The sequence below is a fragment of the Rutidosis leptorrhynchoides genome, chromosome 6 (assembly GCF_046630445.1).
Source record: "Rutidosis leptorrhynchoides isolate AG116_Rl617_1_P2 chromosome 6, CSIRO_AGI_Rlap_v1, whole genome shotgun sequence".
NCBI classification, from domain to species: domain Eukaryota; kingdom Viridiplantae; phylum Streptophyta; class Magnoliopsida; order Asterales; family Asteraceae; genus Rutidosis; species Rutidosis leptorrhynchoides.
The window spans coordinates 312,701,894-312,717,561 of record NC_092338.1 but is presented as its reverse complement, the minus strand read 5'-3'; positions in this window follow the sequence as shown (position 1 = coordinate 312,717,561).

Below are 15,668 nucleotides of genomic sequence, written 5' to 3'. Positions count from 1 at the left end.
GACAGCTCCAACTCTAGACAGCTTCTTAGTACAATCTTCGGAGTTCGCCTCCGGGTACTTAATTTCCCGCTCGAAGTGAGAAGGCCTCAAAAGACTATTCTCGAACTAGACTAGAGAACTAAACTGAATTTGAGAGTGAATTAAAGAGTGGAGAGTGGAGAGTGGAGTGTGTGTTGAAATGGAGACAAATGGGCTTTATTTATAGTAAATTCTGGCGTGGGAGGCCATCCAGGCAGGCCGTCCAAAATGGTGGCTGGCCTTTTAATCAGCCCGTCCAATTGGCTGTTGGGCCGTTTGATTTGGTGGTGACCCGTTTAATTAGCCCGTTTGAATGGCAGGCCGTTTATTTTATGGCAGGCCATCCACATATATTGGCAGGCCGTTTTTTCTTCTTTATGGCAGGCCGTTTTTCTTGGGGTTTTCTAGGTTTCCACTGTTTTTGCTCTAGATTCTTCGTTTTAAGCCCGTTTTCGTTGATTCTTCTTGCGTTGTCTTCATAATCACTTGATCTATCAAACAAGACAAATAAATGCTCAATTCTCTAGAAAATGTTAATTTATTTCGTGCTTTTAGGTCTGAATATCGGGGGTAAAAACGTGATTTTTAGCAGATATTAGCGTTTCTCAAAGATAAGGTACCGGTTGAACACTCGAACGCGATGTATTATGAAGAAACTAAGCAAAAATTTGAGTTTCTTAACACGGACGAGGAATGTGATGGAATAAAACGCAGAGCATTGACAAGACAAATAATCTATACAATTGCATCTTGTTTCCATTGATGAAGATTTCATCCGAAAATAGAGAGTAGTGATGAAGAAGGATGAGTTAGTCACCGATGAGAATGATCTAAGTTTGTCGTTTGTTCTTCAAGACACATGTAAATGAAAATGATTTTATATGTATGTTGCATTTAAAGTCATATATTATTTTTTGCATACCAAATTTGTATAACATTTAAGAGAAAATGTAAAAGGACTTAAATATGTATTTCATAATAATCTTAAGAAAGACACTTATACACAGAATTGGTTGTTGGATTTTCCGAACAGTCTCCAACTATATTGGATCCAAAAGGATCCTGCCTCTCCGTAATCGGTCTGGCCACCTAGATACGAAGTAATCTGTAAGAAGTCATATCAATTGGAATATCTGATAAGGTTAGCGACTGAATTTCAAGAATAATTGTTTTTATTAAATTATCGATCCTTTTAGTCAATTAACATTTTCTAAAAGTTACCTTTAAGTCCTTTTAAACAGAAAATTTAAAAAAATGGAAAATCAAAACACCCTTGCTTCTATGCAAAAGTCATGCTAAAAAGAAAGAGGAGGACCAATTACCTTTGGAACCGAAGGAAATCTTGAAATTAGTTCACACATGATTAAACTGGTCAGTATGATCTGTAAATTTCAAGGATTACCGACTGACGATCCAAACTTTCACTTAAACAAATTTATCAGTCTGGTTGACTCTTTTAAGAAGGAAGAAAACGAGTTTCACTTAAACTTCATCTTTTTCAATATTATTTGTCTACACGCGCTTTAACATGGTTTAATGAGCTTAACTCAAATTCAATACACTCATGGGAGGAATTAGACACAAAGTTTTTAAACAAATTTTATCCACCCTCCCTACAAACCTGTTTAAGAAATGACATCACAAATTTTTCTCAAAAAGAAAATGAGTCATTGTATCTAGCATGGAATAGAGTGAACTTAAAAGATGTCTGAATCATTCGTTAAGTCGGGTAGACATAATCTGCACGCTCTACAATGGTTTGACCAAGGATGATAAGTATCTCCTAGACATGGCCTCGCAAGACAATTTCATGTCACGAACAGCAGACGAAGCATGGAATCTCTTAAACACAATAGATGTACAACAGGAAGATTGGAGCAATGAAGCTGCTGAGAAGGATGACATCTTCGCTCATACGGTAAAAATGCTGGAAATCAGGTTACAAGATCTCACCCTCACTCTTCAAAGTTTACCAATTCCTAAAAGTCCCGATGCTACTAGAACCAATCTAAGGTATCCTTACCCTAGATGGGCATATAAACAGCAGAATAGCTCGGACTCTAATATAATTTACCCACTACACCAAGCTACTCTCCACTCTAAGGAAACTTTAGTTGAATTTATGAAAAAGCAATACACGATAAACCTTCAAGTCATAGAGTGCCAAAATAAGTTTGATACTTTGATAAAGACTTTTGAAGAATTAATAATCAATTTTCAACTTACGCTTAAACGATTAACCACTAAAGTTAATATAGAGTGTAGTGAGTTTGATGCCCTAGTAGTCACTAGAGGTGGGAAGGAAACAACTGTTAATATACCCATACAAGATTTTTCGGATACAGAACCTATGCCAATTGACCCCGTTGTCAATTCACCGGAACCTATCTCTCCTAAAGCTCCGGAAGTTATTCCGCGAGCCCGCATACCTTTCTCAGGGAGGCTTAGTAAGGAAAAACAAGAAGCGCAATTTGCTAAGTATTGGGATACTATTAAGAATATACATTTGAATGTACGACTAGTAGATGCTTTAGTAGAAATGCCAAATTGCGCTAAATTTTCCAAAGAATTGCTTTCAAACAAAGAGAGATTAAGAGAGATAGTTAACTTACCCTTAAGTGAAGAATGCTCATTAGTGTTACAATATGGTATTCCCCCTAAGTTAGGAGATACACGAAGATTTACAGTACCTTGCTACCTGCAAGATGTCCAAATTAGCAATGCGTTAGCATACTTAGGAGCCAGTGTAAACCTAATGCCCTATTCATTATTCAAAAAGCTAGGATTAAATGACTTAAGGCCTACCAGCATGACTATCCAACTCGCGGATAGATCAGTTAAGATCCCTCGAGGAATAGCTAAAGATGTCCTATTCAGAGTGGATAAGTTCGCATTCCCCGTTGATTTCGTCATTATAGATATTGAGGAAGACACGAAGGTCTCACTCATACTTGGCAGACCATTCTTGAATACTGCCAAGGACAAATGTACACAGAAGTCATTAAAATTAAGAGTTGGTAGTGAAGAAGTCACATTTAATGTCGACCGACTCATAAGCCATCCTCGCGAAGAAAATCTCAATCTCGCTGATTCTTTTCAAGAACTCGTCAATGAATATATGGAGGATACCATGGCTATATGTACTCAAGATCAAATTTCCAAGAATTTGTTCTTTACACCTCCTGAAGAAAATCTCGACAGCCATTCAGCCATTGATCCTGGTCAAAATAAATCTCCCCTCTCCGAAAGTAACTTTCTCGGCAAGACTATCCGAATATCACCACTAGGTCAAGGCATTCCCCTACCTCTGTTAAGGAGAAGACCAAATGAAGAAACATATTTCATTTCGGTACTTTACGAACCACAGTTAAAAGAGGACTGTGTTGAAATTCCTGAACCAACCTTCGAAACTAAAGAAGACGTTTCTAAAGAGGAAGCATTAAAAAGGATAATTTACAGAACCAAAGAACAGATATCATCAGTGACTGCTATTAAGGAAGAAGAATCAGAATTCCAGGAAAGGTATGACTCATTAGACAGAGCAAAAATAGCTAGAATGAAGCCATCTATCAAGGAACCTCTGGAATTGGAGTTGAAGAAGTTACCTGAACATCTGGAGTATGCATTCTTAGAAGGAGGATCGCAACTCCCTGTAATCATTTCTAAAGACCTCACGCCATAGGAGAAGGCGAAGTTGATTCAGGTTCTGAAATCACATAAGAAGGCAATTGCTTGGAAAATTTCTGACATAAAAGGAATCAGTCCCAACTATTACACCCACACGATCTTCTTGGAGGATGATTTCAAACCATCAGTTCAGAGGCAAAGGAGAATCGCAACTCCCAGTAATCATTTCTAAAGACCTCACGCCACAGGAGAAGGCGAAGTTGATTCAGGTTCTGAAATCACATAAGAAGCCAATTGCTTGGAAAATTTTTGACATAAAAGGAATCAGTCCCAACTATTGCACCCACAAGATCTTCTTGGAGGATGATTTCAAACCATCAGTTCAGCGGCAAAGGAGTGTCAATCCAATGATTCAAAAACTCATCAAGAAAGAAGTAATCAAACTTCTGGACGTTGGTCTGATCTATCCTATTTTTGATTCGCCATGGGTCAGTCCTGTTCAAGTGGTACCCAAGAAGGGAGGAATGACCGTAATCCAAAATGAGAATAATGAACTTATTCCAACACGAGAGGTCACCGGTTGGAGGGTTTGCATAGATTATCGTAAACTTAACGATGCAACCCGGATAGATCATTTTCCATTACCATTCATTGATTAAATGTTGGAACGTCTATCAGGGAATGAATTCTATTGTTTCCTTGACGGTTTTTCCGGGTACTTTCAAATTCCCCTCCATACAAAGGACCAAGAAAAGACAACCTTCACATGTCCTTATGGAACATATGCCTATCGATGCATGCCCTTTGGGTTATGTAATGCACCTGCTACATTTTAACGATGCATTGTAGCAATATTCCACGACATGATTGAGCGTTGTATGGAAGTCTTCATGGATGACTTCTCAGTCTTTGGTAGTACCTTTGATTTGTGTCTTTCTAACCTTGACAAGATGCTCACCCGGTGTGAAGATTTGAATTTAGTTCTAAAATGGGAGAAATGTCACTTCATGGTAAAAGAAGGAATAGTTTTAGGACATAAGATTTCAAAGTCAGGAATAGAAGTCGATAAGGCTAAGATTGAGACCATAACTAAGCTTCCAGAACCTACCACAGTAAAAGCGGTAAGGAGTTTCCTTGAACACGCTGGTTTCTACCGACGTTTTATCAAAGATTTTTCAAAGGTCACGTGACCTATCACTCATCTCCTCAGAAAGGAAGTTCCATTTGTCTTTAATGAACAATGTGTTCAAGCATTCAACTATCTGAAGGAATAGCTCACACATGCACCCATCATGATAGCTCCTGATTGGAATTTACCATTCGAAATCATGTGTGATGCCAGTGACTTTGCAGTTGGAGCTGTACTAGGACAACGGAAGGATAAATATTTCCATCCAATCTATTACGCCAGCAAAACCTAAACCGAAGTTCAAGAGAATTACACCACTACGGAAAAGGAGCTGCTAGCAGTAGTTTTCGCCTTCGAAAAATTCTTTTCCTATCTCATCCTGTCCAAAACTACGGTTTCCATATATCATTCAGCCCTAAAATATCTATTCACTAGGCAAGATGCTAAACCAAGACTCCTATGAAGGATCTTACTCCTTCAAGAATTCGATATTGAAATCAAAGATAAGAAAGGAGCAGAGAACATCGCGGCAGACCATCTTAGTCGTTTGGAGAACCCAGCAATGGAACAACTTCCTGAACAAGATATCAGAGATAACTTTTTGGAAGAACAGCTTATGAGCTTAGGAAAAGCTAACATAGGATCACAATTCACTTATACTCCCTTGTACGCTGACATAGCCAACTACCTAGTTGCTAGAGTAATACAGAAAGGAATGAGCACATCCCGAAGAAGGAAGTTCTTCATGGACACTAAGTACTACTACTGGGAAGATCCGTACCTGTTCAGAATTTGCCCTGATCAGATAATCAGGAGGTGCGTAGATGAGAAACAAGCAACATGGATTCTTCACCAATGTCACCACGGACCAACTAGAGGTAATCATGGAGCAAAATTAACCGCAAGAAAAATCTACGAATCAGGATTTTATTGCCGTCTATATTCCGAGATGCACAAGAGCTTGTAAAGCATTGCGACGCATGTCAAAGACAAGGTATTATCTCTATGAAGAATTAGATGCCTCGGACCAATATCCAAGCTTGAGAGATCTTCAATATATGGGGATTAGACTTTATGGGGCCATTTCCCAAGTCTAATGGGAAAGAATATGTCCTCATAGCAGTAGAATAAGTCTCCAGATGGGTTGAAGCCCAAGCATTTCCAACCAATGATGCCAAGGTCGTCACCAACTTCCTGAAAAGACTCTTCTGCCAATTCGGAGCTCCCCACGCTATAATAAGTGATAGAGGCACACACTTCTGTAATACTCAATTCATGAAGGTGATGCAACAATACGAAGTTACCCACAAGATGTCCACTGCCTATCATCCGCAGACTAACGGACAGGAAGAAGTAACTAATAGAGCACTCAAGAGAATTCTAGAATGCACCGTCGGCCACCATGGGAATAAATGGGCCAAGAAACTAGACAATGCTCTGTGGGCATTTCGGACTGCTTACAAGAATCCTCTAGGAACTACACCCTACTGCATGTTCTATGGGATAGCCTGTCACCTTCTGATAGAACTAGAGTATAAGGCTCTCTGGGCATTGAAGACATGTTACCTTGATCCTTCAGTAACCGCTAGGCAATGGAAGATGTAGATGAATGAACTCACTGAATTAAGAGACCAAGCTTATGAAACGTCATATATCTACAAGGAACGAACGAAGCTGACACACGATGCAAAACTAATACCTACAAAGTTCGCTCCTGGAGATAAAGTTCTACGCTTTAATTCTTGATTCAAAAAGTTCGCTGGAAAATTTAGATCAAGATGGAGTGGGCCATATAAAGTAATACATGCTTTTCCGCACAGAGCCATAGAATTGGAAGGACCTACCGGAAACTTTAAAGTCAACGGCCACCGATTGAAAGACTATCTAGAAGACCATGACAAGGAGGAGCATCTCTTCTCCTTTGATCCGTTCTGAAGACATACTAGGAAAAGTCAAGATGTAACGACTTGATAAACAAAGCGCTCTTGGGAGGCACCCCTTGCTTATCCTTTTTATTTTTTTAAATTTTATATCAAATTATTTTCACTCTACAAAAATATTCTTTACTGTGCACTAACTTTGTGCTTAGTAATTACGAGTTTGTTAAATGTATTCAGGCAAAATGCCAAGTTCAGGAGCTTCCTATTGCATTCCAGTTCGCAGGAGGAGGACTCCCGAAGTTTACCTATTGGAGAGCAGCACATATCAGCACAGGCCTTCAACGGGACAGTTAGGTCCAATGCATTTGATCCTTGCGAGTGTTGAGGAGGACATCAGTATGGAACCGCTAGCTCCTCCAGTACGACGCTTCAGGCGTTTAGCTTCAAGACCTGCTGAGTATATAGAGCCACTAGAGACACATGAGCCGCAGACTGTGATTCATTATGGAGCCACCTTGAATGACCTAGATGTTACGTGGGCATTACTTAGAGACCAACAGAGACTCTATCGAGCTCTCAGAGCATATCTTCGGCGTGAAGGAATGCCCCGGAGTACTCTAGGCCCTTCGTCATTCAGACTAGCATGTCGTGTTCTGCCAACACGACAAGCTACTTCCAGGCGCTCCACCCCGGTCTCAGTTCATTCAGTTCCTCAGCCTCCAACACGAGCTTATCACACCTGTAGTTGCCATCGGACCTTTGTCTAGACACACTTTTGGGACCTGAGTTGGATGCAGGATAGCCGCTTGAGTATTTGCCGAGACTTGAGGATGACGATGATCCTTTCGGATTCAATGGATACTTCGCAGACACCGCTCCACAAAATGGCCAGGAGAGTATTTCATAAACTACTTAATTTTCTTTTAGTGTTATCTTTTAAAAGCATTGTATAAAAAGTTATATATCTAGTGGAAATGCTACTCTCTTCTGTTCTTCATGCAGAATTTTAGCAAAGAGACTAGTCCTTTCCAGCATTAGGAGCCTGACCGTAGAAAAGCCCAGCACTAGGTGTGAAGACCCGAAAATTTCCGACCAAATTTAAACTTGAATCTTTATTCGATTTGACACGATAAGCAAAGTCTATTTAATTGAATCTCAAAAATTTTAAATCGTGTTCATATATTCAATTACCCTTCGACTATTCTCGACGATTCACGAACAATTAATTGTAAATAGATATGTGTGTACTTATATATAAATAATAATTCGAAATATAATTTGAAGTATTATATGTTGTTGTTATTAAAAATTAATAAAATAAAAATAGGATATTATAATAATTATTATTTAAAATATATCTCAATATATAAATAAAGTATATTAAAAATAAATATTAAATGATTGTAATACTCGTTTGATGTTTCGATTGATATTAAGAAAGTTAAATTCAAACTTATGTAATTTTAAAATAAAACGGTGATACAAAAATGAGTTATATAAGTTATAGGCTTATTAAAAGTATATTTAGGATCTAATTATTTAATTTTAATACTTTTTATATTTTACCCATAAATGAGAGGGACAGTTGATGTAATTTTTATTTATTAAATTAATGACTAAATTTTATACCATAATGACCAAAATAAATAAATATATTTAATTTAAAATTTTGAGATTTTTCTGAGAACTTTTATTCACCACTAATTAACAATGGAGTACGACATAACAGTGCGTGCTAATAGTGTCGGTAATATAATTACAAAAAAGGGCGGCTATGCTATTCATAATTGATTGAATTATATTGAAGGTTACTATTGATAGTGCATGCCTTTTTAATCCGAACACATATGACTTATATTACTGTATCATATTCTTTCACTTATTTAGATTAGTGGGAAATTTCAACATAATACTCTATATTATATATTACATACAGATAGATAGAGGATTATATATAGATAGATAGAGGATGATAACTATCACTATAACTTACCAAATCAATTCTACTCATCTTCTACAATAATCCAACATCGCCACCATCCTCTACAACCCACTACCACCATCGACAAGCCAACCAACACCCACGGTTTTACTTCATGATTTCTGCAGATGCAACCACACGCACCACATCTAATTCTTTATACATACATATGTGCATATATCAATCGTCACCTTCACCTATGATCACTACCACAAAACCCACAACAATCACCATAAACATCTTCACCCAAACACGTGAATAACCACTTGATATTATCGGACTACTTCGAAACCAAAACCATCAAGCACGAACCACTCGTTAAAGAGTGACTGCTATGCACCCATGTCTTTCTGTTCCGGTTCAATAACCCACCCACAACAACCATCATGAACAACTGTTATATCAACCGTTACTCGTTGTTTTCTTCTGTTTTCTGTTTCATGAACAATCACAAACACCCCCATAAAACACCTACGATCAACTGCTCATGCTGCTGTTTCGTTATTTTATGTTTAGTTGCAACCCATTTGCTATCCTTTCGAACCACCATCCCATCGTTATATTTTTTATATTTTTTTTTATTTTGGTCGAGAACTATCACCACAACCATCACCGTTCATGCTACGTATTATGTTTCTATTCCGATCACAAAGCAAATCGCCATCTTTGTTGTTATTTTTTTTAAGAACAATCACCTTGTAATATTTGATCGTCAACCACCATCGACCTCCCCGACACCACTGCTACACAATCACTTCACCTACTCGACTTAAACCCGAACACCAACACATATGCGTTATATATATATTCTTTTGCTACTGGATGAATCACAACCCACCATTTTTTTCTCTCGATCATACCACCATCCACCATCCTTGGCCCATAACCACCGTACAACCATTCTAAATAACCATCATCTTCAACCATAAACCGCCACAACAAAGAACCTGCTACTACTGTTGCAGAAGGCTTTGCTATTTATCGAATAAATCGACAACTAATATCGAAACCCACCACTATTCATCACCACCTTAAACTTAATTTATTTTTCTTTTTCATCTTCTTCTTCGTTGTTCTTTATGTTTACCGTTTCTGTACAACCATGGTGAACGTTGATGGAAGATGAGGAACCTATGATGGTGATTAACGCAGACGAGTGTCCTGTGATGATTCGAATGAAGAAGATGAACAATCCGTCAAAACAGCTGTTATTCTTTCTTTTTATCCGCCTGCTTTGTCCACCGACACACAAATTCAATTATATTCGAATTCAAAAGGGGTATTGGATTGATTTAATACTTGTTGGGCCACTATAATTCATTCTATACGTAAATCACGAATCTATTTATATTTGTCAGGCCATAATGATCTATTTTTTAAAGTTGGGCCGTGAACTGTGATGGCTTGATGGGTCGAACTGGGTAATGAGAAGGAGTATTGTTTGGTCGATTAAATTTTGAAGAAGAGAATATAACAGAAAATAAGTGCGGGTTATAATAAATCGGTTTGAGTTATAATCAGAAAAAACTAAAATGGCGAGATGGTTTGGTGAGGTGTTGGGTGAGTGAGAGGTCTCGGGTTCGAGCCCGGACAGCGGCGTCTTTATTTTTAAAAGCTTATTCTCTTGAGGTAGTATTAGTATTATTATCTTTATTATTATTATTATTATTATTATTATTATTTATTATTACTATTAATTAATATTATGTTTATGATAAAAATAAAGATAGATATAATTTATATTAAGAAATATTAATAAAAATGATTATGGTTATGATCATAGTTAAAGTAATTACAATTGAAAAGATTATATGCACGGTTATGAATAAGATAATATATAGATATAGTTATGAATATAATTATAATTATGTCATGATTAAATGAGTTATCATTATTATTAAAAGTATCATTTTTATTAAAAACTATCATTTTTTTTAAAGTTATCATTAAGATTAAAATTATCATTATATTTAAAATTATCATTTTTATTAAACTTATCATTATTATTATTATTAAAAGTATCATTATTTTTATTATTATTATTATTATTATTATTATTATTATTATTATTATTATTATTATTATTATTATTATTATTATTATCATTAAACATGATTTTATTATTTTTATTAATATTATGACTATTTTTATTACCAGTATTATCATTATTATAAGTATCATTATTTTTAATATATTATTATCAATATCGTTATTAAATCTAATTATTAGTATTATTATCCTTATTTTCGCATTATTATAATTATTAATATTACAAACAAAAGAGATTTATATATAAAGAGTATATCACATACTATATTTTTATATGAAATATTATTAACTATAATAATAACTAAATTACATATAGTGTATAAATATATTTTGGGTAATAATATAATCACATATAAAAGTATATATACATATATAAACATCACAATTGAAATAATATATATTACTAAAATTAATATATAATTTGTTCGATTTCAATTATATGTGTTGATATATAAGTTTATTATAGGTTCGTGAATTCGAGGCCAACCATGCATTGTTCAGTTCTGTCGTTTGCATATTTTTACTATAAAATATCGTATTGTGAGTTTCATTACTCCATTTTTAAATGCTTTTGCAATATATATTTTTGGGACTGAGAATACATGCGCTTTTATAAATGTTTTATGAAATAGACACAAGTAATCGAAACTACATTATATGGTTGAATGATCGAAGCCGAATATGCCCCTTTTTGCTTGGTAGTCTAAGAATTAGTAAACCGATCTACTAATTGACGCGAATCCTAAAGATAGATCTATTGGGCCTAACATGAAACGCCCCGTCCTAATCCATCCGGACGAAGTCCATATCGATTATAAACGATTCATTACAGTTGATTTCATCGCGAGGTATTTGACCTCTATATGATACATTTTACAAACATTGCATTCGTTTTTAAAAGACAACCTTTCATTTCATTGAAAGTTGACAGGTATGCATATCATTTCATAATATCCAACTATAAATGACCTAATCCATCATTTACTTAATAATCTCTAATGAACTTCAATGACTCGAATGCAACGTCTTTTGAAATATGTCATGAATGACTCCAAGTAATATCCTTAAAATGAGCTAATGCACAGCGGAAGATTTCTTTCAAACCTGAGAATAAACATGCTTTCAAGTGTCAACCAAACGGTTGGTGAGTTCATCAGTTTATAGTAATCATTTCATTTTCATCATTTTAATAGACCACAAGCTTTTAAATATTATAAAACGTGCAGAAGTCCCATTCCAACTGCACAAAAAATATCTTTCATATGAAGAACACCTGGTGAGGATTCAAAATATAATAGTAACCATCTGTGCCGGTCTTTCACCCCACGGCTGAATACATGTGTCTTCAACATATAGAACCTCTGTGCCGGTCTTTACACCCCACGGCTGAACACATGTTTATAAAATATAGGACAACCGGTGCCAAAATGTCATAAATAATAAACCATCCACCCGGCTCGGGAGCTCATACGCTCTAACGGAAACCGGGGGCTAATGCGTGTCATAATAATCAACTCCAATCCCAGATAATTCTATCATAGAATGCAGTTAAGGTACTTATGTCTATTGCGTCAAACAATTATAAAAGCGTATGTATTCTCAGTCCCAAAAATATATATTGCAAAAGCATTTAAAAAGGGAGCAAATGAAACTCACCTAATGTATTTTGTAGTAAAAATACATAGAACGACATTGAACAAGTATAGGGTTGGCCTCGGATTCACGAACCTATATTATTCATATTTATTAAAACATCTACTTGTAATCGAGCAAATATATATATTATTATTAGTGATATAATTTTTATATTATTTATTTATATATTTCATTATTACTATATAAAAATTTAACTTTTGTTATATTATATGTATCAAATATTTTATATGTATATATTTCATTTGTTTGTTAAAAATAGTAATTATATTAATACTAATGTAATATTAGGAGTGATTAAAATAATGATAATGATAATAATATTACTAATAATACTTACTATAAAAGTAATAATTTTACTAACAATACTAACATTTATTTTAATAATTATAATGATAATAATGATAAGAATAATAATAATGATAAGTAAAATAAATTAGATATCTACCTCAAAGATGATGTCTAAAAAAATGCCCAAGTTCGGGTTTGAACCCGCGACGTCCCGCTAACTCGATAATAACCTAAATCATTCCTCTGTCTCAGCTTTTCTGGTTTAATTCATACAGCGATTTCTTTTAACCCTTTGTTTGTCTGTTTCAAAACCCATTTATTTAACCTCTTCATCATTATCATATCCTACCCTAATCGTCCTCTATCTTTATCATTTATGAATTCATGTATCATTATAATTATCTTAATCTATCATCTATGATCATCTACCTTCATTATCTATTCCATCATCTAAATGCTATCATCATCATCAATTAATATCATCATTCTCTTATATCTATAATACGGCTCGATCACCTTTCCATTTCCTAACCGTAATCATCATTATTTTCATAATCTAATCGTGATTTAATGAAAACAAGAACAGAAGACACAAGTAGTAGCATGAACAAACTTGGTTCATCTCGTGATTCATTAATCCTCGGCCCAACAGTAATTCTGATCTCGGCCCAACCTACTTGTTTAATAAACTTAAGGGTCACGGCCCATTCAACATATTCTTGAGCCCGCCAACAAAAATTGATACACAAAATGTCTTATGGCCCAACGAAATAATAAAGAATTATGGCTTAATTATATTCCCTAAATTTACGGCTCCATTATAGTAACAAGTTCAATCCATTTGTTTGATCTAGTAAATTTATGATATGAGTGTATCTTAAGTGGAGATCCACGTTGCTAGTTTAGAAAAGGAATTACTAGAATAACTCAACTTATCCGACCCCTTGTCTCCCATTAATGTCGGCCATTCCTCATTCTTCTATCTCATCATTTTATTCGAATCATCACTATATCAACCAATTATTTACGTATCATCATTCACTATCGACTCCGTTATCATCTCATCTTCCCCTAATCTTCTTCATTATAATAAAACTGAAATGGAAACGTGTTACAGCAATAGTAGTTCGAAGTGATGTTCAAAGTGATTGAAAAGGTGGTTGGCGAATGTTAAAACGGGACAGAATAAAATAGAATATGCAGCAGTTAACGGCATCAATGGTGGATGTAATAGAAATAAACGGACAGGAATAGTATGCAGAAGTTTACGAACAGTAATGGACAACAGGTAGGGGTACAAGGACTTCATCATCTTCGTTGTATATCTCCTTCGTTACCATCATCATATATCACGATCAACGACTTCTCACTTGAAGTAAATGGACGGTTCATTAGAGAATGAAAACTTTGGAACCAAATGGGTATTAACATGGTTGTCCCATGGACACAGTTTATGGTTATTAAAGTATGTTATGCTTTTCTTTTTCTAAAGCAAGAGGAGAATACAAGAAAAAGATAGCAACTTGTTCCATTATAAACATCACGATCATGATTCATTTAATTACTATACTCGATAAAGATAATTCCTTTTTATATAGCAATTGGATTAATACTTGGCCCTACAAACAACCAAGCAGTTTACCTAGTGGGTTTTCTTTGTAGATGTCGGTTCAAAAAAAGAAAACAAAACGCAGTAGGTCATCAAAGGTGATTAAAACGGAAAGGTACTGAGCAATGGTGTGGTATTTTCGAACCAAATCAGAATCATAAGGAAACACGAACAGCAGCCAGTTTAATAGTAGCAGTAACAGTGATCAAGATGTGGTTGTTTTGGGTACGGTTCGAGCTAAAATAGGAAAACTAATTAGCAGCAGCAGTAATAACGAAGAATTAGCAGGTTTTGATGTTTTAATGGTGTTTGGTCTGGTTGAAACTAAACTAAAACGTATATTACATGAGGGGGTTCGCAAGTAGGGTTAACATGATGAAAGGTGGTGATCGAAGGAGATGTTTTTGTAATTGGTGTTTCAATGAGGGTTGATCATATAAGTGTTTGTGTATCGAGTACATGTATGTGTAAGAGACAGTAATAGGATTTGTAAATGGTAGAAGAATCAGATAAGAAGAAGTGTGGTGAAATGAAGTGGTGTTTTTGGTGATAGTCAAGGTCAAATACATGTATGAAAAAATAGTTCCAACATTTTGAGATTCAGTATTACAGAACTTGCTTATCGTGTCAGAATCATATAAAGATAAAAGTTTAAATTTGATCAGAAATTTCCGGGTCATCACAGTACCTACCCGTTAAAGAAATTTCGTCCCAAAATTTGATCAAGGTCGTGATGGCTAACTATAAAAATGTTTTCATGACGAATATGAGTTGATAATTAGAGTTTTATCATTATTCATTAATATAGATAAAACGATTCGGTTAGGTGAAGCGTACGAGTAAAGCTATCACAAAAGAGTGGAATGAGTAAATGCAGATTCGTTTAACCCGGTGACGTAGTCACGGTTGCTTTCCAGAATTCAAGGGGTTTAGTGAAAATTTTCGTAATAAGATTTAATTCTCTGGTTATTAAGGAAATAGGATCTTCTTTGATTAAATGCGATAATCTATTTCGATTGCTCTGTCGGATATTTCACTATAAATCTACTCACTTCGTTTTCCATTATATTTTGGAGTTCCATCCTTTTGTTTTCTTTTCCCGACTTTAAGTCAAGCGAATAATGGTCTAGAATTTGTAGTTATGAATTTCGGAATGAACATAGTTAATGTTCCAAGGGAGGAATTGTAATAGCACGGTCTTGATTTATCAAATTACCCGAATATCCGGAAAGATAGAACTATCAAGAAGATATGTTCTTAATATGTTTGGAGATTGGGTAGAACGTAAGAGTCATGTAAATGGCACATGATGACGGTATGTTCTGTGAATCATCACGGTCCATTAGAAACTCAGCATGAATTACTGTAATATAATCACGTTGATCAAGTGTCATTATATTATACCAACTCATGCATCAGTTCCCAACACTA